This window comes from Dromiciops gliroides, chromosome 3 (assembly GCF_019393635.1).
Source record: "Dromiciops gliroides isolate mDroGli1 chromosome 3, mDroGli1.pri, whole genome shotgun sequence".
In the NCBI taxonomy this organism is placed as follows: Eukaryota; Metazoa; Chordata; class Mammalia; order Microbiotheria; family Microbiotheriidae; genus Dromiciops; species Dromiciops gliroides.
Genome location: NC_057863.1, coordinates 350,114,827 through 350,138,810, shown reverse-complemented (window position 1 = coordinate 350,138,810; position 23,984 = coordinate 350,114,827). Strand labels below are relative to the sequence as shown.

The 23,984-nt window shown below is 36.9% G+C and overlaps 1 protein-coding gene across 1 annotated transcript in view; it reads right to left on the bottom strand.

The window, feature by feature from the left end:
- Positions 1-23,984, bottom strand: part of CLSTN2 (calsyntenin 2) — a 983,983-nt gene that overhangs the window by 179,500 nt on the left and 780,499 nt on the right. The window lies entirely within an intron of this gene.

Genomic DNA, 23,984 nt, shown 5'->3' with positions numbered 1-23,984 from the left:
AGGTGTCTGAACAGTTTAGTCACTTTTCTTGCATAATTCTAAATTATTATTCAGAATATCATGATAGAGTATTAAGAACATTCAATTTAGAGTTATAGGATTAAAGTACAATGCTGCATTTGTTACTACCTTTGTGACATTGGGTATGTCAGTTCTTACCCTGTGCCTCAGTTTTTCTCATCTGTAAAATTCAGTAAACTTGATGGCTTTTAAGGTCTCATCCAACTCTAATTCTCATAATCCTATGAACTATTAACAGTTGGATCAATTCATAATGCCACTAACAGTGCATTAGTGTGCCTGTTTTCTCATAGCATCTCCAACATTGGCTTTTCTCTTTTTGGGTAATCTTTCCTCATTGAAAGGTGTTAGATGAAAACTTAGTTTTGTTTTCATTTATGTTTCTTCTTTTTAGTGATTTGAAATGTTTTCATATGGTCATTTATAGTTTTCAATTTCTTATTTCATTCATACCCTTTGACTACTTATCTACTGGGGAATTGGGGCTTTCATATTTGCATTAATTCATTCTATATCTTAGGTATTAGACTTTTGTCAATGGTATTTGGTGAAAATATTTCCAGACTCAACCATTTCTTTTCTTATTTTATCTGCTTTTCTTTTGTTTGTGCAAAAGCCTTTTTAGTTTTATCTAATTGTAATGCTTAGCTCTGTATCTCATAATAACTTTTATACTGTGTTTAGTCAGAATTCTTTCCCTAACCACAGTGTTAAAAGGTACTCTTCTCTAATTAAAAAAAGCGATATTTCATACTTAAGTCATATTCATTTGGTGCTTCTCATTGGGTATGGTGGACGATGCTGATCTGAATCTAATTTCTGGCAAACTGCTTCCAAATTTCCCAGCAGTTCCTATCAAACATGTAATTTCTTTCACTGGTAATTTATGGTCTTGAGGTTATCAAAGACCAGGATACTGTTTTATTTTCTTAAAGTTCTTGCTTATATAATATGTTCCATTCCTCTATTTTTTCTATTTTTGTAAATTAATACCAAAATTTTTTGATGATACAGCTTTGTAAGTGTGGAAGTGCTATTTTTTCATCATTTCCCTTAAGATTCTAGATCCCTCCAAATGAATATTATTATTTTGTCTAGTCCTAAAAAGTATCATTTTGAAAATTTTATTGGAATATTATTAAACCCGTCTATGTATTTGGTTTAGTATAATCAGTCTTATATCAGTATGGCTTAACCATGAACATTGAATAGCTCTACAGTTATTTGAGTATTTTATTTCTACAAATGATGTTTTGCAGTTGTATTCACATAAATCTTATGAGTGCCTTGGTAGAAAAGCTCCCACATACTTTTTATACAGTTTAGAGTTGTTTTTGAAAGGGATTTCTTTTTTTTTTATCAACTCCTGCTTTTTTTATAGTACCGGATAGAAATGGTGATAATTTTGTGGATTTATTTTGATCTTTCTCCTTTACTAAAAGCTTTTTTATACTACCAATTAATTTCTTCATTAATTCTCTGAAGTTTTCTAAGACTAAACCATCATGTTGTATGCATATGAGGATACCTTTATTTCTTTTTGATGTTTATATCTTCAATTTTTGCTTTTTTGTTATTTCCATAGCATTTCTATACTATGGCAAATGAAAATGAGGGATGGGGTATCAATGCTTTACCATGGTTATACTCAAAAAGCTATTCCTTATAAATATTCTAGTTCTTGTTTTTAAATACATACTTTTGATCATATTTTTAAAAAGCCTTCTCTGCCTATGCTTTTAGGAGTTTTAATGTATATGAGTGCTATATTTAGTCAAAGGCTTTTTTGTGTCTATTGAAATAATTATCTGTTTTGTTGTAGTAGTAGCTAAAATTTATATAATGCTTTACGATCACAAATCACTTTACATATATCATATTGTTTCATCTTCACAACAGCCCTATGAGGTAGGTGCTATTATTATTGCAACTTTGCAAATTGGGATGTGACAAATGACAAAGCTATGTAGAGTAAAAATTATTTGATTTTCCAAAGTCATACATCTAGTAGGATTTGAAGTCAAGTCTTCTTTACTTCTTAGTCCAGCACTCTCTCCTCCATTCCAAATATCTGCCTCACTATTTGTTGCTTCTGTGTCTCATTATCATAATTCCCCCTAATGTCCTATCTTTTAATTTCCTTTCTATCAGTGGTAAAGTTAGCAATGAGAAAAAAGGAGAAAAATAGAAGTTCAAGGTGTTTTTGCACAAATGAAGAAAGAACTCACCATCAAAGGTCTGTATTTTGCAAGAAAAGATTAATAATTGCCTTTTATTCACTTAACTATTAAGGATTGATATTCCCCATGTCATAATAAATTCAGAATATGATGGCTTGATTTGCTAGTTTTCTGTTGTTATTGTTGTTGTTAATTCATTTCAGTCATGCCTGACTCTTCAGGACCCTATTTGGGATTTTCTTGGCAAAGGTACTGGAATGCCCTTGCTATTTCCTTCTTCAGCTCATTTTACACATGAGGAAACTTGAGGCAAACAGGGTTAAGTGACTTGCTCAGAGTCATTCAAATACTAAGTATCTAAGGCCAGATTTGAACTCAGGAGGATGTCTTCCTGATTCTAAGACTAATGCTCTATCCACTGTGCTACCTAGATGCCTTAGCATTCTGTTAGCCTTCATTCAAATGTCTTTAGTAGCTCCTCAATGCTTATAAGTCTGAAAAGCAATATGGAATAATGGATAGAATATAGGACCTGTAGACCCTAAGTTTAAATCCTGTATCAGAAAGAAGGCATCCTACCAAACTCTTTCTATGAGACAAATAGAGTTGATAATTACATAAATGAAAAATAAGAAAGAAAACTATATACAAATCACTCTAATATAAATTTAAAAGATTAACAAAGATGCTACAGTAACATGTCAAAAAATGTATCCAGGAATGCAGGATTGCTTCAACATTTAGGAAAACTATAAACATAATAGACCATATAGATTACAAAAGCAATAAAAATTCCATTGCAATAGAGAACATTTTTTGACAAAATATAATACCCATTTATGTTTTTAAAAAAATTTTAAACCACAGAAGTTCAAGATTTTCCTTTATATAGTAATATTACCTTTATAGAGTTAATATTGTCCCAAACCAAGATCTAGCATTATCTAAAACGGAAAAATACTAGAAGCCTTTTCCAAAACACTGAGATAACCAGGATGTGTTCCTTTTACCACTATTATTTGATATAGATCTAATAAATGCTAAGTATTACAATAAGACATGATAGATACATTTGAACGAATAATAATGGACCAAGAAGAAGCAAAATTATTGTTTTTACTGATGGTATGATGGTTTACTTAGAGAACCCCAAGGAGTCAACTATAGTTTAAAAAAATAACTTCAGTAAAGAAACAGGATATAAAATAAACCATAAAAATCATGAGCTTTTTTGTATGTTACAAAGTCCAGTAAGAAGAAAGAATAAAACAAATTTCATTCAAAATTACTACAGAAAATTTAAAGTATCTGGGACTTCACATACCCAATATCCACACACTCAGGAATTCTACTACTACAACTAGAAACACTCTACAGAAATAAAGGGAGCATTAAAAATTTAAATGATTTTAATTACTCAGTTGGGCCTGATAATAAAAATGACAATACTAAGTTGATTCAAAGATGTAATGCCATACCAATTAAATTACCAAAGGATTGTTTTTATAAAACTAGACAAAATAATACAAAATTTATTTGAAGAAACAAAAGGTCAAGAATCTTAATGGAAATGATGAAAAATGAGGAAAGGAAAGGAACCTAGCAGTACTGGATCTCCAATTATCCTACAAAGCTGTAATCACTGGTACTGGTTAAAAATAGAAAAGATGACCAATAGATCAGAAAAGTTAACAAGACCTGAAGTGATCATGATACAAAGTAAAGAAGAAAGAAATAAAAGAACATCAAAGAAATATTTAAACAATATATGAAAAGAAAAAAAGGAGTTCAAAATGGGATATAAACAAGCAACACAGGTTTGTTATAGACAAATGGGAGTTTTGTTACTATCGTGTAAATTTTAATATATACTTAAAAACCCCACCAAACTCTACATTACAGAAGTTCAGTTCCAAAGATAATCTTTTGTTATTTTTTGCTTTATATTCAAGTGTTCATTTGTTGCTGCTTAGAGTCATAATAAAAAGAAATTTAAAATGTAAAAATATGCCTCATACACTTATTAACTATGTCACCATACTCAGGCCACTTAACCTCTAAGAGTTTGAATCTTTTCAACTGTACAACACTGATGATGATAGATAACTCCACTACCTACCTAACAATCCTGAAGATGCCTTACACACCATGAATTGTTGTTATTACTAGAAAACATTTTCATTTCTCCACTTCATGTTCATGGCTTCAATATTCTGGACCCTGCTTACCTTTCCAAACTTATCTTGCTCTTTCCCCGACACATTTCCTCAATCTCAGTCAGATCAATTTTATTCTCTAGCACTGAAATAATGTCTTAGACATCGTAGACATCACATAAAATGTTTGCTTTGAAACAATTGCCACTCACCCGAGCCTGAGCTTTGTTTTCCCTCTGAACTTTGGTCATTTTGTTTCCCTGGATGCCCATTAAAAGCCTTTCTCAGGCAGCTAGGTGACACAGTGGATAAAGCACTGGCCCTGGATTCAGGAGGACTTGAGTTCAAATCTGGCCTCTGACACTTGACACTTACTAGCTGTGTGGCCCTGGGCAAGTCACTTAACCCTCATTGCCCCACAAAAAAGAAAGAAAGAAAAGAAAGAAAGAGAAAGAAAGGAAAGAAAGAAAGAAGAAGAAAGAAAGAAAGAAAGAAAAGAAAGAGAAGAAAGAAAAGAAAAAAAAAGCCTTTCTCCAATATTTCCATCTACTGAAATCCTTGAAGACTCAAGTCCCCTATCTCTCCATAAGTATTTGTTAGTTACCACAGCCTAAAATGACCATTCTTTTTCCTGGATTGTCCTAGTTTTCAAGGTCCTTGAGAGTAGGAACCACATTTTCTTGCATTTTCCTCAGCTTTTAGCAGAATGCTTTGCACATAGTAGGTGTTTATTAAGTGTTTGTAGAATTAATGATCTTTTTTCACTTAATCCTAAAAGTTGAAGAGATTGTAGGGTAATAGACCTAGAGTTGTACGGGATCATAGTGGTCATCTAGGTTATAGATTATAGTGGTCATCTTAGTTTACAGATAAGGAAGCTAAGGCACAGAAAAGTAAGTGATATGCCCCAATATGTATTCCAGTCCAGTTAATGAGCATTAATTAGGTGGAAGCTAGGTGGCAAAGTGGATAAAGCACTGGTCCTGGATTCAGGAGTATCTGAGTTCAAATCCAGCATCAAACACTTGACACTTACTAGCTGTGTGACTCTGGGCAAGTCACTTAACCCCAATTGCCTCACTAAAAAAAAAAAAAAAGACAGAGAGGAAAGAATCAACAAAAGGAAGGCATAGAGAATAAAGAGCACCCAGAAAGGCTTTTTGGAGAAGGGTAGAATGTAGCTGACACTGGAAGGAAGCTGGGGAAGCCAATTTGTATGTTTTGTCTTCTTAACTCTCTTGTAATTTTCTTGAAATGAGGGCTGCATCATGTATTTCTTTTATATCTCCTGCAATGACTAACACAGTACTCTGTAATGCGACAGTGCTTGTACACAGCGTCCTAATAGTGCTCAAATAAGAGGCTATAATTCTTAGTGGATAGAGCACTGGACTTGAAGTCAGAAAAACTGGTTTGAAGTCATCTTTAACTATTTAAGATTGTTATGAGGATTAGCTTTTGACCCTAGGTAAACCACTTGACCTCTATCTGCTTCAGTTTTCTCATCTGCAAAATGGGATTAATAATAGCACTTTCCTCCAGGATTTTTGTGAGGATCAAATAAGATAATATTTGTAAAATACTTTGTAAACCTTAAAGTGTTACATAAATGGCTATTATCATTAGCACTGGTTTTAGTATTATAGTGATTTGTAAGCATTCAAACGTATATAAATGCCAACTATTATTATTATTAACCAAGCCTTGGACAAATAAATATATGAATGAGCTATTCCCAAGTATTCTGTTGAGATGAGCATTTCTCGGCTTTTCAATCATTCAGCTGATTTTTATGGATCTCATATAATGTGCCAAACACCATTAAGACCAAATTCTCTTTCAGTTGCCTTAGGCTACCTGGCACTGCTTCAAAATATCCATCATTGCATGAGTGGTATATGGATAAGCCAGAAATCATGACATGACTTACCTGAGATTCTATCCTCCCTAAAGTTCACCCAGACCTAGTGGATAAAATATGCCCACATACAAGGCTGAGTTGTATGCTGTAGAATGATGGAAAGTTTCCTCTGTGGGTTCTTTTCCCTCTCTTTAAAAGCATCACTTTCAGGCCACTTTGGGATTTTAACAGACACTGCTTTATTTCTCACCTTAACCTATAATGAAAACTTTAGTTATTTATGACTTCATGCACAGAAACCTTCTTGTTATTTCAACTCTTCAAGCTTCCTCTAAACTGTAGGTTAATATTGAGCTTAGCATTACCTTTCATTTGTTACTTCTATGCATTACTCTTTTTCATTGGTGCTCTGCCTAATAATAGACAGGAGACGCCCAACCCATTGTCCATAAAACTTCAATTCTCCAGGGCAAGCATCATGTAGAAAGAGGAAATTTAATCTAGTCTCAAAGCTATTCTGAAGTGATACTGTTCAGTCCCTGGAAAGGTCATCAAATTTTATCTAAAGCCCTAAAAGTTAAATAGATATTTTCATAGTATTTTCTATTTGGCACCTAAGAAATGTGATTCCTTCTTGATGGCTCTTTACACAGAAAAACAAGGGCTTCCTGTCCCTCTTAGACTGTAAGATTCTTGAAAGCAGGAACAGTGCCTTATTCATCTTTGCATATCCCCTAGCACCTAGCATAGGGACTTGAATATACTAAGATCAAATTCAAGTTAATATTTATGATTGAGTTTAAGATTGAAGGTTTAGAGTTATAAGGGGCCTTAGAACTCAATTACATTACTTCTCTTATTTTACAACTGATGAAACAGAAGCCTGGAGAGGGCTAGTGCTCTGAGTCACATAACTAGTAAATAATGGAGCCAGGGTTCAAATCTAGTTCTTCTACCTCTAAATCCAGTCCTTTTCCCTGCCTTTCCCATTAGAATATAAGCTCCTTGAGTGTAGGAATTGTCTTTTGTGATTATATGTGTATGGCCAGTACTTAGCCTGCCTGCCTTCCTTCTTTCTTTCCTCCCTCCCTCCCTCCCTCCCTCCTTCCCTCCCTTTTTTTCCCTCTCTTCCTCCTTTTCTTCCCTCTCCTCCTCCCTTCTTTCCTCTTTCCCTCCCTCCATCCCTTTATCCTTTCCTTTTTTTCTTTCTTTCTACTGAATCTTCCTAAATACTTAAAACTTATCATGACCTGGCCAAAGAAAGATTCAAACTATTTTTTCATCACTGCCTCCCTTTCTACCAGGAACACTCATGGTATTGAAGTAAAAAAAGTATAGGTTAAGGCTTTTGTGTATGTGTGTTTCGTCTGGACTTGTGATTTCGGAATGACTCCTTGGTGTCTCCACGACTAATCCACATTGGCAGCTCATTTATATTTTATAGTCTCAGAGTGTTACCTGGGGCACTGTGACTAATATTTTTCTGAGGTAGGATTTGAATCCAAGTCTTTCTGACCCCAAGGCCTATGGTTATGACTTGCACAACACTGCCTTTTAATTGATGGATAAATCAAAACCATCAAGGTAAACTGGAAAAAAATTAGTAAGGTAATCCCCAAATCTAAAAATCTTGAGATTTTAAGGACAACAACTAAAAATGAAACTGGAAAGGTAAGCCTTCACATTCAACGATCTTTCCTATCTATTTTCCAGGGATTCAAATCTAAAAGAAGATGGTGAATCAGTGTAGCATAGTGAAAAGGCCATGGACTTAGAGTCAGAGGACCTAAGAGTTCAGATGCTAGACCTGCCTCTTATGATCTTTTTGATCTTTGGCAATCCTGTGCCTCAGTTCCCCATCTGTAAAATGAGGAGATTAGAATAGATGATCTTTTTTGGCAGGGCAATGGGGGTTAAGTGACTTGCCTAGGGTCACACAGCTAGTAAGTGTCAAGTGTCTGAGGCTGGATTTGAATTCAGGTCCTCCTGAATCCAGGCCCAGTGCTTTATTCACTGTGCCACCTAGCTGTCCCTGAGTAGATGATTTTTAAGGCCCTCCTTCAGTCCTAAATACATGACCCTATAAGTATATGAAACTTATGTACTTTTCATTGCTTCATCCCTGCCTCTCATCCTTTTCAAGTTGTTTGGAGAATTCATTTTAGCTCTTTCAGATTAGACTATCTTTTCCACTCAAATGCCACTATTCGGTTTTTTTTTTTTGGGTGGGGCAATGGGAGTTAAGGTGACTCGCCCAAGGTCACACAGCTAGTAAGTGTCAAGTGTCTGAGGCCGGATTTGAACTCAGGTCCTCCTAAATCTAGGGCTGGTTCTTTATCCACTGTGTCACCTAGCTGTCATCAACTGTCACTATTCTTATGGATGCTTATATCATGTCACTGTTGGATTGCTGTGGAGTAGCTAGCTGCACAGTGGATAAGCACTGGCCCTGGAGTCAGGAGGACCTGAGTTCAAATCTCACCTGAGACACTTACTAAATGTGTGACTCAGGGCAAGTCACAACTCCAGTTGCTTTAAACATCCAGTCATCTCAATCTATGTCTTGCCACTAGGCCCAGATGGCTCTGGAGGTGAGAATGAGGTTGGTGACTTTGCACAGCCCTCCCTCACTTAAGTCCAATTCATTGCAACTCATGACATCACTTTAATGTCAATGATCCTCTTCAAGAATGAAAGACAAACAACAACAACAATAGCTGGATTGCTGTAATAGACTCTAGCTCATGTCTCTTCCATTCTCACCTCACTCCAACCCAACTCATCTCCTGTGAGGTTTAATTTTGCTAAAACACCAGCATCCTTTTGCTTGTAATATCACATACAAACTTCTCAGCCTGGCATTCAAATCCCTCAAGAATTTAGTCCCAGACTACTAAAAAACCTCTTTATGAAGGTGATTATATCTTTAATGGCTACTATCTTGATGAGTTTGGAGATGTATATGTGGTTGTTCCCCAGAGATACCTTCTCAGAAAAAAGCAAACCAACTTTGTCTGGATAATTCTCATCCAATGACTTCCTCTCCTAACTTAGATGACTTAAAATGGGTACCCAGTTCACCCTCTCTGTGTACAGACAGAAATATAAGCATTGTCCTGATTCAGGATTCCCTGCTGTCTTGGGAAACACAAAAATGAAATACTACTTCTGGAACTGGAACAGATAGGTTCCATGTGCTTACTAACTCATAGGAAATGCATGTTAGCTGCTGGTGGGGTAGAGAAAACTGCTAATACAATTCTTTCCTATTTCAAGCAATCCTACAAGTTTTTGCCTGGAGAAGTCCACCATATTTTTCAATAATGGTGCATAAAAGAGAACAATTTCACAGAATCATGGAAATTTAGCATTCACATGGAGAAAAACAGTCATCTAGTTCAATTTATGCTTAAAAGGAATCTTTCAGATAAATGATCATTCAGCCTCTACTTGAAGACCTCTAATAAGGAAGATCCCACAAGCTTCAGGGGTCCCCCCATTCTACTGTGAGATAACTTTAATTTTGAGGAAGTTTTTTTTTTATATATCAAGCCTAAATCTGCCTCTTTGTAACTTCCAACCATTAGTCTTGGCTCTGCTCTTCTGGTCCAAGTAGCCCAATTCTAATGTTTCCTCTACATGATAGTATCTCATTGAATACCATCATATATTTTCCAATTCTTAAATGTGCTTTAATCTTATCACCCAAAGAAATTGAAAGCCCCTCATAGGCCAGGAACATTTCTTTACATTTATTTGTGTATGGGTACAAAATGTAGTTCTTTTTTTAAAAGTTTACTTGATGATTTTTTTTCTTTTACATAGCTATCAATCTCCAATAAGTTCTTTAAACCCTTCTTTATACCAAAGAAATATAGTTAGGCAAGAACTGACACATTGGCCTTGTCTTATGGAATATATATTCCTATATTTCATCACCTTTCTACCAAGAGAGAGGAAGGACAGATGTTTTGCCATCAGTCCTTTGGAGTAAAAACTGATCTTTACTTTTAATTTGAATTCTGGAGTCAGAGTTTGTCTTTCTTCATACTATTGTTGTTAACCAACAGTTTCTTTTCTTATTCTAATTAAAGGGATTTCATTTGTGCAAAAGCTATTACTTAAAAAGAAGTACTGAATCTTTAGTTTCTTTCTTTCTTTCTTTCTTTCTTTCTTTCTTTCTTTCTTCTTCTTTGCGAGGTGATGAGGGTTCAGTGACTTGCCCAAGGTCACACAGCCAGTAAGTGTCAAGTGTCTGGGACCAGATTTGAACTTAGGTCTTCCTGAATCCAGGGCCAGCACTTTATCCACTGCACCACCTAGCTGCCCCTGAACCTTTAATTTCATTGATGTAGGGGATTCCCAGTTGGTTATTTCTTTTACCAAAGCATATCTCTTTAACTTATTGTCTTAAACAGTTACCTGGGGATTCAGAGAAGTTAAATGTTTACCAGGATCACTCAGCCAGCATGTGTCAGAGATAGTCCTTGAACTTATATCATTCTCACTCTGGGGCAGCTTTCTAGTGTAGGGTAACTAAGAAGAGAAGAGCCCTTGTCCTTTTGAGAGTACAGTGTAGTTGGTAACACAAGAATAATATACTTAAAATCAAGGAAGCATACTAGAGTGGACAAAGTCCTCAGTTTGAAGTCAGAAGACCTAGGTTCTAAATGCAGCTCTGCCATTTAATACCTATGCAACCTAGAGCAAGTAACTCCACTACAGTACTTTTGTAATTTTGTGTAATCATGATGGACTATTTTGTCTTAAAATCATTTGCCCTTCTTCCTCATCCTACACACTGGGGAATACCTAGTACAGTCATATCCACATGGTCAAGACTCCTTTATACCTGCTCCATAGAATTATAAGGCTGTTCAGAGCCAAAAAACTCCCCAAACCCCAAACCTTGCATCTTCCTTTCTGTCCATCATTCCCTGATTCCCATGGACACACAGTATACTTATTCCCCAGTTTCTGTATTGATGCCCAGTGGAAACAGAATGGAAAGGATATGGATAGCAAATAATTTAAAAGCAACTCATATTGAAGCCTTTTCCCTAAAGTAGAATACATTAAATCAGTCTGAGGATAGCTATAACTTAAAGCCAGGGCTATTTCTATTGGGTTTATTGAAACTTTCCTCTCTCTCTTGCCCAATAAAGATGAATACTTGGGTAGGCAACTTTCTTATCTTAGGATGTATGCATTATCTGTGACCGATGGAGCAGCTGTTCAACAAGCATCCATATTTTTATGGCTTTGAAAAGCATTTCCAATTTAAGAATACATTTTTCATGCATGTTTATGCTTAGTTTAAAAAGATGGCTTATGTACTCATATCGTATTTGAGTATCTGAATCCTTTCAATATTTATTAAATAGAAAAGGCTTCCAAGCTCCTCTCTTTTTAAAAAATATGAATAAGAATAGAATTTTTCAGGATTGCTGGGTTTTCCAATGCATAATGTCTTACACCAAAATCATCATCTTTTAAGGAAATCTGGGCCCAATTTTTAGGTTGGCAATATTTGCAATGTAAAATAAAGATTCAGTGTAGCTATGCGTTGCCAAGGTTTAGCTCCAGTTCCACAAAGAATACTAAACTCACAGATCTTTTATACTTGAAATAAATCTTATTCATCTGCAAATACTGGGGTGGTAGGAAGAGAACCTGTCAGGTTCATTTTTTCCACCATGGCAAGACTCATGTGCACGAGTAACCACTGCCCATGTATTATACAAGGAGCCCTTTCTCCAACATGCTGGGATGGGGGCCAAAGCAATTCCCATAAGAGTGGGAGTCCAATGAGACAAAGTGTTTGAGGCAGGGTAGAGGAGCTGCCATAAATATTTATTCCCTGCACCCCAGAATGTAGAAGAAGGTCATTCTTCCTGAAAGCCCTTGACAACATGAGGCTCAGGGTGTCTAGGTCAATTGTTTCTGGGGGTAGGAAGTAGCCAAAATGCTTGACAGGAAGAAACTAAGCCTACCCTACTTCACTCTAAACATCAATATCAGCCAGTTTCAAGACCCTATTGAACATGTAAGAGTTTTGTACCATGACCAGAGGCTAAATGGGGATAGGGAGGGATGATTGCGGAGAGAAGCATGGCTGTAGTGCTAAGTAAATTATTTATTGAGTATCTACCATTGTAAACGATTGGAATGATGCCACCTGCTGGAGACTTACTGTAGAAGAGTTCCACCCATGAAGCAAAGGTCTTTGAGGGCAAGACCAGGAGTCTTTTCTTTGGCATCAGGAAGTGACGTTGGGTAATGGGAGGAAGAAGGAAGAGACCAGTGCTCTGTCTGACTCTGTCCTTTGGACTGGTGGAGAACGGAGCTAGAAATGTGCTCTCCCTTTAATAGATAGGAATCTAGGCCTTTTCTTCTCTCTTTACCAAACTTCCACAGTCCTTAAGATTACTAGGAAAGTTATATGGTATAGTGAAAAGAATGTAAGATTTGGAGTTACAGGATTTGGGTTTGAAAATTAGTTCTTTAGATTACTAGCTCTATGTGATTTTAGGGCCAAATTACTGAACCCCTCTGGACATCACTTTCCTTTGACCGTAAAAATTAAGGAGTTGGATTAGATGATCTCTAAATTCTTTTCTAGGTCAAAATCCTATGCCCCGATGCTTCAGCATAGTACTATGAGAAGGTAATATGGTCTGGGATAGTTGAGAATGTCTTCATGGAAGAGGCAGGTCTTTATCTGGGTCATGAAGAATGGATTGGATTAGACAGGAAAGGAACCAGGTGCAGAGAGAATTTCAGTGAAATGAACAAAATGTGCAAAGAAGGGAGCTGGGAATAAGTACAATGTGCTAAGAAGACAGTGAGGGCCCACTAGAGAAAAAAATATATAGACATACATATATAAAAAGATATAAAATATATTATAAGTAATGTAATATATTATATGTGTACATACACGCTTACATGAATACATACACACATAGACATACCTAATACATATGTACATACATGTATAGATGTATATACGTGTGTATACACAATGGAAGACTAGGCTAGAGAGGTTGGATGAGACCAGAAAGACCAGAAAGAACTTTCATCAAAGGATAGAATCTTAGAGTTGTAAAAGATTTCAGAGGTGGGACAGCTGGGTGGCACAGTGGATAAAACACTGGCCCTGGATTCAGGAGGACCTGAGTTCAAATCCGACCTTAGATGCTTGACAGTTAACTAGCTGTGTGACCCTGGGCAGGTCACTTAACCCTCATTGCCCCACAAAAAAGCCAAAACAAACAAAAAATAAATAAAAAAAAGATGTCAGAGATCACCTAGTTCAATCTCCCATTATTGGACCCTGCAATCATGGTTATTCAGTCTCCATCTGACCACCTCTAATGGAAAACAATGCTCTATATTTTTCTTTTCCTAGGGATAACAGCATGGTATGGTAGCAAGAGTCCTGGAGAAAGAATCAAAAGTCACATTAAAATCCTGATCCTCCCATTAACTAGCTATGTGACACTGAGCAAACCATTCAACTTGATTGGGCCTCTTCTGTCAAATGAAGATTATACCATTTACCTTAGTTACTTCACAATGGTTGCTTTAAGTATCTAATAAAATGTATGCAAAAAGGTCATAAAAGTTCAAAATAGTAGAGAAATGTGAAGGGAATTTTTTAGTACTTAGAACAGTTTGGGGCATAAAGTAGCCACGCAATAAAGATATTCACTCTTGCTTCATGGAATCCCTGGTTTCATTCAATGTTCAGTTGTGGTACTACTTTGTACATGGAGCCCATCTACTTATCCCTGGTTGTTAGCACCACTTCCCTCCCCTGAAATTATGATGTTTATATTTTGTATTTATTTTTCTGTGTATATGTTATTTTCTTTTAAACAAAATAAAAACTCCTTCAAGGTGGAGAAAGATTTTCTTCCCCTTCATATGTCTCGTATTTCTCACAGCATTTGATACATCACAATCACTTAATAAATACTTATTGAATTGAATTGTTGAGTTGAATACAATTGGTTCTGGAGGTACTGACATTATATTTTCCAGGACATGGGAGTAGGAGATAGCATCTATCAAAGGTTTTCTGAGACTCATCGGCAGATCAAGTGGAAGCAAATTAGAAAAGCCCACCACTGTTTTGGAGAACCAATCAAAGACCCACTTAATTCTTATGTATCAGGACCTCTGTTTGTTAAATTGGTTATACTAATGATAACTTACATTTATAGAAAGTTTTAAGGCTTATCAAGCACTTTTCCCCAACACAACCCTATGAGGTAGGTAATTCAAAGTATTCCATATAGGGAAGCAGGCCCAGAGAGTTTGTGACTTCCCAAGGTAACATAGATTGTACATGTTGACAGGATTTGAATCTATATCTTTTGATTCCAAGTCCAGCATTCCTTCTCTTTCACCACCATTGCTTTCCATAATATTCTAATTCATTGTAGGTTGCATCTTAGGCAACTCAAATGACTTTTCTTGCACCAGTTTCTTCATCTATAAAATGAGAATGCTTAAACAGATGACCTCTGAAGTTTCTTCTGCTTTAAGATTATGACTTCAGATAACAGAAGTTCTGGAGAGGCATGTAGTGTGACAATGAGAAACGGACTTGAGCCATTGCCTCAACTCAGGCCTCCCAGCAGGTTATATTACCATGATGCCTACTTGAGAGTTCCTTGGAGTAATTAACAAAAGTCTTCCAATCAGTGACACTTTATTCCAAGTATGTTTCTCTCCAAAGGTCTCCACAATGTTCTTGCTTTGTGCCTACTAGAGACTGGGTGGAGTCCTTTGAAAACATTGGGGTTTACAAGACCAGAAGAACCCAAAGTCACCATTTTTGCCATATTGCATAAAAGCTATAATGAAACTGGCTCCAATTCTGTGCATTTATTTAATAGATTTTTAAGCACATTAATACTCAACTGAGTAAGTAAATCAACATCCTGTAAATAGCAATTTGTTGCAACTTAATGATCTGCTAGGTTTATAAGTCTGAGATGTCAAAACAGCTCGTTAGTCATGGAAAATATACCCCTAAAGACACTTTTACCAGGAAATCAGCATTCTTTCCAAAGTGGATCAGAATATTATGGAGCATATGCCAGAGCAAAGCATAGCTATGCCTGGCTACGCATCCATCTACCCTGGGGATTACAGCAGATGTAGTCAATAACCATTTCATTATTTCCTAGGTCAGGTATCATTTTCTACCTGTTGGTAAATAGTCTTGCAATTATCATTAGTATATAGACTATAAAAGAAAACTGAAAACTCACTAGGAAGAGGTAAGGAAAGGGAGAATTTCTTAACTTCTCGAGCAGGCTTTTTTCTCTTCAAAGTTTTAGAAGCCAAATTTTCCTCTTTTTTCATGGATGGAGTCATAATGTCTTACATGATGTTTGTTTTTATATTTGGTTTGGGATCGAACACATGTAGGGGAAGATGGAAGCAAGGTAAAAGGAGAGAAATATTGCTCTTAAACTTCTGCCTACACTGTTGGGAGAATTGGGTCAGATTTGCCTCATTTTTTCAGACTGTTTCATTTCGTTGCTGTTCTCCTAGCAGCCCCAATCAGCACTTATGCCAAACAATGGGCACTAAGTTTTGAAAGGGAAGGTGCTGCTATGGCCCAGTGTGCCCTCACTACTAATAATTCCTCTGGTTCCTCCAGGCACTTATCCAAACTCTTTTTCTTCTATTTTCAATCTTATCTAATTGACTGGCTCCTTTTCTTTGACTTATAAACATACTCTGTTTTGGGTTATTCTTTTTTTTTTTTCCAGTAAGGCAATTGGGATTAAGTGACTTGCCCAGGATCACACAGCTAGTAAGTGTTAAGTGTCTGAGGCCGGATTTGAACTCAGGTACTCCTGACTCCAGGGCCGGTGCTTCATCCACTGTGTCACCTAGCTGCCCCTGGGTTATTCTTTAAAAAGAACTAAACAAAAACTTTCCCTTTCCTCTTCCATGTTTGATCTTTCTCCTCCTCATTGGCTGCTAATCTCTTAGAAGTGACTACACTCTCTACCTCACAGGCCCATTGGCTTTTTCAACACCTTTCACTCTGGGATCTAACCTCATCAAATACTGAAATTGTTTTTTCATAGGTCACTGATGACCTGTGTAATTGCTAACTTTGTTAGACTTTTCTCAGTCCATATCCTTTTTGCTCTTTCTTCAGCATGTGATACAATTTATCATCTCACCCTCCTAAATACACTCTCTGATGCTGCTGTCTCCTGGTTCTCCTCTTACCTCTTTTATTGCTCCTCTTCAGCTGCTTTTCTCTCTTGGTTCCTGCTCCTCTTCTTTTTGTACTCCCGTTTGGTGATCTCATTTACTCCCTAACTTCAATGATCATCTCTCTGCCTCCTAAATTCAGAAGCTCTCCTGCACTCTGATTTTGTATCTCCAGGCACTTGCTACATATTGTCCCTTCTATGTGCTGGGGAAACTTCAAACTCAACATGCTCTTAATGAAACTCATTATCTTCCCCGTCAAATCGCATCTTCCACCCAACTTTCCTTTTTCTATTGATTATACATTTTCCCTGTTTTTCATGCTAAAAAACACATCTTTAACTTCTTTCTTTCTTTCTACCTCCCACAGATTCACTGAGTTCTGTCTTCTTTAATCTATGCTATCTCTTGTACCCAACCTCTCTTTTGCAATTTTATTTATACAAATCTAGTTCAGGTGTTCATCACCCCTATCCCCTGGATTATTACCTTAACTTCTCCCTGTGACTTCAATTTCTCTCCTCTCTAGTTTATCTGATATCTAGTTGCCCAAATAACTTTCTTAATGCACAGATGTAATGGTGCTACTCACCTGCTCAAAGACCTATTGCTCCTCTATCACTCCCTTATAAGGTATGATTCATTCTGATCTTCTAGCCCTCTATTATCTGGCTCCAATTTGCCTTTCCAACCATATTTAATATCTCTCCCTTCCTGTATTCTACATGCCAGCCAGAAACCCATCCTCATTCTGTGATAACCTGCTTCTGCATTCACACCATCTGTCTCTGATTCCTGGAAGACACGATTTCTTTATCACTACCTGTTGAAAGATTTCCTTTCCTTTAAGGTTCAGCTCAGGAAGCATCTCCTCTGTGAAACCTTACAGGATCCCAACATGACTTAAAATGTTCTTGCCCTTCTCAAAATTTCCAGTTGCAGTTGATATGGCGCTTTCTGTTGCCCTGATCCCATTTTATCTCATACTATACTTACTTCTGTCCCTAATATATTGTGTTCAGTAAAATCCTTGAAGGCATTTTTTTCTTCCTTGAGCCCAGCACATTACTTTGCAAATAATAGGCATTTAACTAATATTTGTTGAATTGCTCTTAGCTGTATGACTGTCAGCTGGCAAAGAAGTCTCAAGTTCACTTGCTTACTCCTTGACCCTGTCCTGGAAAAGAGATATATACTAGTCACTTAGCGTAGCCTAATGAAAAGTTGGAGATGATAGTCGCCAGTCTCTTAGTCATGTACATGTCATACTTCTGTTTTTAGAAAGTAATCCTTGAGACTGGAGACTTACTATGTTTTATCTGCCTTGTCAGTACCCAGTACAGTGCCTGACACATAGTTGACAAGCAGTATTTGCTTGTTAAATATATAGTATATTTTGAGGAGAACTGAAACTGAGGAGACATCTCTCAATCTCTGTTCTACAATGATTTATTTGGTCAGCTTTTCACTGATGGTTAAAATTCCACCATTAGAGTTTCATTCATTTGAGTTAAGTATTACCCCAACTGAGCTTTTATTTGAAAATTCCAATCTTCTCTAGGTTGGTGTCAATAAATTTCTACATCTCCATCATCTTGTAACTGGAGTGTTCTGCATGTTTGGAAAATGTTATTACATTTAAAGATGAAGTTACACACTAGAAGTCTTCCTTAAGAAACTGGTTGTGTTAACAAACTTAAGTTATGGAGAACTGACACCTGTCCTAACATGTGCTATGAAAACAATAAGCAACCCTGAGCTGCTCTAATAAAAGGAGAGGATAAATCATCATATTAATCAAGAGGAAATATTATCTAGGTGACCTTGAGCAAATCACTTACAATTTCTTGGCCTCAGTTTCCTCATCTTAAAGTGAAGGGCTTTGGGTTAGTTGATGTATTAATTCTCTTCTAGCTCTAAATCCTGTAGTACTTTCAATATACATGACAAGGCAGATAGATACATTTATTACTTGTAGAATCACAGGATTTCAGAGTTTGAAGGGACCTTAGTAGGTATCTAATCCAACTCATATCCCTCAAAAGAATCATCTTTATAAATCTCCATATGTGTGATCATCCAGTCTTTCCTTAAAAGCCTCTAGTGTGGAAGAATCCATTACCTTCAAGGCAAATAAATCCTTTTTTTTTTTTTTTTTGCATATGGCTCTATTTTGGGAGGTTGAGCCTAATATCATGTCTAAACTTGCCTCTGGCATAATCTCTTCCAGTTCCTCTAATAGTATTCTGCCATCTGGGGGAAAACCAGAAAAAGTGTCATCCCTTTTTCATATGACAGCCTTAGGAGAACTTGAAGACCATCATCAAGTCCTTCTAAACCTTCTCTTATCCAAGTTGAACATCCCCAATTCCTTCACCCAACATTCCTATGACATGGAATCAAGATCTTGCATCATTCTAGTTGCTTGTCTCTCTTTTTTTTTTTTTTTGGCAGGGCAATGAAGGTTAAGTGACTTGCCCAGGGTCACACAGCTAGTGTCAAGTGTCTGAGGCTGGATTTGAACTCAGGTACTCCTGAGTCCAAGGCCAGTGCTTTATCCACTGCACCACCTAGCTGCCCCTAGTTGCTTGTCTCTTAATGCTCTCCAGTTTAGGAATATTCTTTTTACCATGTGATCCCAGAATTGAACATAAAAAGTGACATGTGATCTTATTGACCAGAACATGGCATAGAAGCACTTTCACCTTCATTTTCCAGGACACTACGGTTCTCAATACAACTCAAAATGGCATTACCTAGTTTTGCCGAGCTACTGTCAAGTGTGTTTGTCATATAGTTATATATATATATATATATATATATATATATATATATATATAAAATTAGTGAGGCAATTGGGGTTAAGTGACTTGCCCAGAGTCACACAGCTAGTAAGTGTTAAGTGTCTGAGGCCGGATTTGAACTCAGGTACTCTTGACTCCTGGGCTGGTGCTCTATCCACTGTGCCACCTAGCTGCCCCAATACAGTAATATTTTAGTAGGGAATTAGAATTGACCAAATGCTCATCCCAATAAAAGGGGAAAACCTCCTCAACTGGCCACATCTAAAGAACCTTGGAAATATAGGGATTTTTTAAAAAATTGATGGCAATTATTGTAAATTTTAACTTAATAAACTTAATTAATTAGTTAGATTGCTTAATCACTGAATGATCTCATTGAAAGATAAGTTTGTTTTGAATTCCTTGAAACCATTGGAACACTGTTGAACTGATAAATGTGAACAATTTTTCAAAGACTTTGCCAACTATGTCACTCATGCACCAGTGTTGGCCTATGCAGATCCAACAAGTTCTTTGTCCTGCATGTGGCTGCTAATCTGGGTGCTCTGGGACCAGTTATGTGCCCAGAAGAAATGGTCAATGAAAGCTAATTGTATTTGCCAGCAGAGGACATGCTGACAATTTGACTTGCTATCCCATCCACAGACTGGAAATCTTGGCTTTTAAGACAGGTGTGATTTAGAAGCTCAAAAACTATACATATGCAGCTAAATTTAAGTGTAAACAGACTTTCCATTTACTTATATTCTTTTTTTTTAAGTGAGGCAATTGGGGTTAAGTGACTTGCCCAGGGTCACACAGATAGTAAATGTTAAGTGTCTGAGGCAGGATTTGAACTCAGGTACTCCTGACTCCAGGACCAGTGCTCTATCCACTGAGCAACCTAGATGCCCCCATTTCCCTATATTCTAATCAGTATCAAGTTGGTTGCTGTTTATAGAGGTGGGCACTTGTTCAGCATATTTCTGTAGTCTCTTCCATATCTCTATCTATGATTTTAGGATAATCTAGGGAAGATGTGTGTATGTATACAAAGACACACATACTTGTCTGTCTCTAATACATTTAGAAATACATAAACATACTTAAAAATACACATCCTCTCTCTATATATACACATATACATCTTCCCTAGATTATCATAGATAGAGATATGGAAGAGACTACAGAAATATGTCGAACACACACATATATACATATATACATTTATGTATAGGTATATATGTGTGTTTATATATATACATGTACATACATATACATGCACACATTATATATATATATTTATATATATATATATACACACACACACATACATACATATACACATACAATACCAGGAACAAGTGGTACTCTGATCATGAAGCACTGCATGATTACACACACACACACACACACACACACACACACACACACACACACACACACACCCTGGGCCAAGAAAAGTGCTTAAAGCAGGCAAGAAATTATTTTTGTTGGCCCAAGATGTCAGCAGATGTCAGTAAGAAGTGTGAGGTCTGAACTCAATACATAGAGAAAAGTGCTATCAGCTTATGCTGCGTATTTGGAGAGTAAAATTATGAGCAAACCTTTGGATCTTGTGTGCACTGACATTTTATCTTTAGAAGGAGACGGTCAGTAGTATATAAGCTATATCTTAGTGTTGCCTGAGTATTTCACCAGGTATGCATAGGCATCTCTAGCCAAGAATCAGAAAGTTTCTACTCTTGCTAAGATGTTGTGGGTGAGGTATTTCTCTGTATATAGATTCCTTGCCAGGATTCATTCCAATCAAGGTAAAGATTTTTATAGGAAACTACTCAAGAAAATGTTGCATTTGGCAGGAATCCAGAAATCTAGAACTACACCTTACAACCCCTGAAGGGTTGTACCAGGAAGAGTGTTCTAAACACACTTTGATGAACATGCTAGAGATGCAGAGAGCTGTACAGAAATTTCAATGGAGTCAACATGTGGTATTTCAGTGGGGGAAACCTCTGTTTAGATATGGATCAGAGGGAGAGAAAAACCTAGAGGCACATGCTTCCCTGTCAAATACTTCAGTTTTGAGACTCCCAGGTTACAGAGATAATTTCTTTTGTTTGAAAATAATAAAAGCTCTATAAAGTCAGGTTTGAGAGTTGAGGCTTGAAGGTATTCAGAGGCTAAAAGACTATATCATCAACCAGTAGAGGAAGATCAGCAGGTCCAAAGGAACCAAAACCATCTGACCTACAATCAGCCTAACTTGTGATATTTTAGGAGAAACAGACATGGTCACAACACAGCACCAAATATAATATTAATGTTAGACATGCCATGTGTGCTTTGAATAGAAGCGCATATGTTGACACATCAATTCTTATTTTAAGTTTCATTTTTTGATATGTTCTTGTTCGAGTTTATTTATATATTAACATTTTGCCTTTATCATTGTTATTTAAGCCCATTAGCTTTGTTTTCTATTAGTTACTATCACTATTTCCTAGTACCCAAGCATTATTTCATAATGGATATTCCTTTTTTCTCTTTTAGGACTATTTGTTTATTTTGCATATAACATTGCATTTAACATTGGTACGCATGTATGTAATTTAGGCATCTAGGCACTGCAAAGCTTTTCAAGTGTTTTTTTTTTTGCATGTTTATTGAATGCAATGTTAATGTGGGTGTGATATAAATGGTACTGCAATTACTGTAATGTTGTTATAATCATCCCAGATCAATTGACTGTTAATGCTTATGATGGATATATGCAGATGTCAAAGTGTATCTCATAATTTGGGGGGGGATTAGAAAATGTTCAGCTTCAGAGAAAATGTCACTGATGCCCACACACGCCTGACCATTCCAGGCTTCCTTATCTGCTCTCTAATGATCATTTATTCCAGGGGCTGAAAGTTTGAGTGGGACCTAAAACATTTCTAAATTGGAATCCAAAATTATAAATAAAAATGTTTATTTTTAATAAAAGATGGTCCATTCCTTCTCTCATTGAGAGTCTCATCTTAGTCTCCATTTTTCTGTTCTCTAGGAATGAGTATGTTCAGCCTGGGACAAGTCATGTGAGAGGACAGAGCTATAAGCAATTCAACAAACATTTATTAATTTCTTACTATACACCAGGTACTGAACCAAGTGCTGGGGATATAAAGAAAAGCAATGGACAGAACTGGGTATGTATAAGATAGATACAGAGTAGATGGAAAATGGGGCAGCTAGGTGGTATAGTTGATAGAGTGCCTGGCCTGGAGTCAGGAAGACTCATCTTTCTGAGTTCAAATCTGGCTTAAGACATTTATTAGCTGTGTGACACTGTGCAAGTCACTTAACTCTGTTTGCCTTAGTTTCCTCATCTGTAAAATAAGCTGGAGAAGAGTCATGAAGAGTAGTTATGACTGAAAAATGACTGAACTACAACAAATGGAAAATAATCTCAGAGGGAAGTTACTAGTAGCTGGGAAAACAGGGAAAGACCTCTGCAAGGGGGGAGTTCAGCTGAATCTTGAAGGAAGCCAAGTAAGCCTGGAGAAAGAGGTGGGGAGGGAGAGGCTTCTGGGACTGAATAGGGAGTTGAGAAATAAGGGAATAAAGTATAAGAAGATTGGAAAAGCATGAAAGGCTCAGATGTGAAGGGTTTTAAATGCCACACCCAGGATTTTATATTTAATCCTGTAGGTCAGAGCTGTCAAAAACACAAGCAGGCCAGAACCAAATTAAAATATGATTGTAAAATATTTAACAAAATAAAAAGTGTAATAAGAGAAGATGTTATGGGGGCAGCTAGGTGGCGCAGTGGATAGAGCACCGGCCCTGGAGTCAGGAGGAGCTGAGTTCAAATCCAGCCTCAGACACTTAACACTTACTGGCTGTGTGACCCTGGGCAAGTCACTTAACCCCAATTGCCTCACCAAAAAAAAAAAAAAAAGAGAGAATATGTTACATTTTTAAGTCAATATGTGGTTTTCAGGAATCTTTATGTACAGATTAGGGTCCCCTGCCTTCTATTTGAGTTTGACATCACTGCTGTAGGTAATAGGAAGCCATTAGAGTTTACTGAGAAGAGGGATAAAATAGGCCAATAAATCAGCAAACATTTAGGAAGTGCTACCATGGGCTGGGCACTGTGCTGAGTGCTGGGGGATACAAAAACAGGCAAAAGACAGTGTTGCCCTCAAGAACCTTACAATCTAAAGGGTCATAGCCACGTAAAGCTGTTTCACAAATATACAGAATTGGTTGTCCTCTGTAATCAAAGGACCTTGATTTAAATCCCAGATCCACCACTTGCTCCCAATGTATTATTGGGTAAATTGCTTCACTTCTCTTGGCTTCAATTTCCTTATCTATAAAATGAGGGGGTGGGGACCAGATGGCCTCCAAAGTCACTGACAGCTCTCAATTTACACTCCTTTGATCCTTCCTGCTCTTTCCCCCTGTAGTTCAAAGCTTTTCCTTTACCATGCTGCCGCAGCTCAAGGAACAAGGAAAAGACCTTTCCAGTTTTTATTCTTTAGCAAATGAAATGGAGACTTCTGAAATAGTTACTGTGGCTGTGGTTGCTCTTGCTGTTTATACTAGGAACCAAGGAGAGACAGCTGAGGCAGACTGTGGAGGGAAGTGATGTGGTCTTGGGTCAGAAAAGGGAATGAGGGGAAGACAGAGTCGGATTAGACCGGCCATTCCTTTGACATCTTATTGCCTGGTAAAGAAAGAT